The 2,959-nt window shown below is 32.3% G+C and overlaps 1 protein-coding gene across 5 annotated transcripts in view; it reads left to right on the forward strand.

Annotated features, from left to right (window-relative positions):
- Positions 1-2,959, forward strand: part of LOC122257935 (uncharacterized) — a 239,054-nt gene that overhangs the window by 207,346 nt on the left and 28,749 nt on the right. The gene's annotated exons all lie outside the window — the stretch shown is intronic.

The raw sequence follows: 2,959 nt of genomic DNA on the forward strand, positions 1-2,959 counted from the left end.
CTCACTCCCTAATCCTCACATACCTAGACTTCTTCCCTCCATTTCTCACCCCAGCTTTCCAAATCCTCTACCCTCTCTGCCCATTCCTGTTCCTCTCCACAGGTCCATCACGAAGACCCACCACCGTCGTATGATGCTATACACACAGGGAAGAATATGATGCATTTGCTACAGACTTCATAACAGGTGTCTTGGTCACCTGTTCTTTCATCTTGGCTTTCCTTTTTGTTTTTGTTTTAATCTGGTTTTCTTCGTTTTATGTATTTTTTCGTACTTTTTTTTGTATTTTACTTTTGGGTGGATCTTTGGTTTTACTTTCATCTTCGACCTTTTCTTTTTCTTTCTTTTAATGTCTTACGTATGCTGCTGGTTATCTCGCCTTGATTTTATGTTTGTTGTCTTTTACCCTGTTTTCTTTTCTTTTATGCTTTTGCCAGAGCCTATTGATATATTTTTGTTTATATTTAATTTCTTAGAAGTCAATACATTTTTCAATTTCATTTCATATTGTTTTAGCTTTGCATATTTTCTTATGTGATCACAACTGGGTATTTTTTTATTCAGCATATATTGTTTGATAAATATTTTTTCCACGTTTACTTTGTTAACACTGTAATATATGCCATTATCATATGAATTACACCAAATACAAAATGTATGTCCTAAGTACGGAGTTCGCAAATCCCCGTTGATTACGAAAAAATAGTGCCAGTCCGACTTTCGTGTGGTCATTATTCTTCCTTAGGAACAACCTGGAGTTCCACAGCCGGAAATCATGAAAAAAGGTGACCTATGACCCCTTTTTTCTCTATTACTTGCCGTATCTAGGGGGTGGGACGGCTGTGTATGTATTTATTTTGATGTATGGCTTCACTGATATCATTTAGTAGTGATGTCATTTGACACTGACTTGATTATAATGAGTTTTAATTTTACGATCACGTTACCATAGAATGTTTTTATATTATAAGTATCATTTTAAAAAATTACCTTTGCTTTTGAATTTTATTACGAAATATACATTTTTTTGATATGTTACGATGCTGGTAGTAACTACTGCGGAGTTACATTTTAGGCATTAATGTACTTATAACATCTGTTCTCCAACCGCAACTTCTACAAACCAGTATCCAATTAATGGTAATTACAGAACCCTTAAAGACTACATTCCAGTATACTGTATATAAATACATAACACACACAACACACACACAACACTACATATATATATATATATATATATATATATATATATATATATATATATATATATATATATGCGTATATATACATAAATTAAATAAATATAAGGAAATAAATTTTATTTTGTTATTTATTAAATATTTATTTGTTAATTTCAAATACTTTTTGTCGATGAGAACAACATTTCATGTTAAGCATAAGGATTTATAGCATTGGGTTTTTTTTTGTTATCGCTATATGGTCTGTTTGCTAGTGGTTTGATTTTTGTCGTGGGTGGGGGGGGGGGTGAGTTGTAGGTGGGGATTGGGGTTGTGATGGGGGTTCTGTGGTTGTATGGGTGGGGGTGGGGAAAGGGTGGGTGGTGGTGGGTTTATGTTTCAGAACCGCGGGGCGGGTGGGAGTTGGTGAGGGTTATGGGAGGGGGGGTTGTTTTTTTCATTATGATGGGGTAAGATGTTGGGTTGGTTCGCCGGGGGGGTGCTTGCGGTGTCGTGGGGTTCGTTGGCATCCCGCACCCCGGTGGGGGCCACTCGGTTTTAGTTGGTATGTTATGATTCTATTTTTTTTATGTTTCAATTCGGCGGATACGGGTTGGTGTGCGTCGTTCCTTAGTGGCGGGGCCGCCTTGTGTGTGGGGGGCTGGGTCTTTTCCTTCACTAGTATCTTCCGTAACCGCCATAGCCATAACCACCATAACTCCCATAACCGCCATGGCCTGACGATACTGACAATAATAAAACATAGAGCATATTATTTATAAAAAAAAATAGATATCAGACAAAATCGACATAAAACAAGACAATAAATTCATCTAATAAATACTCAGAAAAATGACAGTACAACTAAACCAAATGCAATAGGATCTGGAACACGTACCAGCTTCATGTTGACAGAGCAAGACCTTGTTACTCTAGAGAGAAGAAAATGTGTCATAGAAGGACGATTGCAAAAAGCAGTCATCCGGACCAGGCAGGAATCACCGAATCCCGAGTCTGACGGAAATGGTTGCACGATAGAGGTCATCACTGGCTTAGAGACGTGTTTTCCTCGTATAATAGAGCATACATTACACACAACAACCCACAGCACACACACACACACACACCAGTAGAATCTATATGATATATAAATATATAAAGCTATATATTTTATAACATGACATATATATGATATTATAATAAATATATATATATATATATATATATTATATTATTTTATAAATATAAATATATGTATATAACACACATATATATATATATACATATTATATAACATATATATACACACAGTAATATTGCATTATGTGGTATTTATGTATATATATTAATAGTATATATATGCGTGTGTATATACACACACGAACACACAACACAACGTACACACACACAAAACACACCACACACACACACATATATATATATATATATATATGTATATTATATATCTATTATATATAATATATTATAGATACGTATATATATAAAATAATATAATATATATAGATATATATATATAGTAATATATATAGTATATATATATATATATATAAACACCGCATATATGTATATAATATATCTAGAAATAGATATAGATATAGATATATAAATACATATATATACTATAAATATATATATATATATATAAACCAAATATATATACAAGATGTACATATATATATATATATATTATATATATTATATATATATATATATATATATATCTAGATATATATGTATATAATGTATAAATTATAATT

The sequence above is a fragment of the Penaeus japonicus genome, unplaced genomic scaffold (genome assembly GCF_977035675.1).
Source record: "Penaeus japonicus unplaced genomic scaffold, GWHDUDI00000001_assembly GWHDUDI00000031, whole genome shotgun sequence".
Lineage (NCBI taxonomy): Eukaryota > Metazoa > Arthropoda > Malacostraca > Decapoda > Penaeidae > Penaeus > Penaeus japonicus.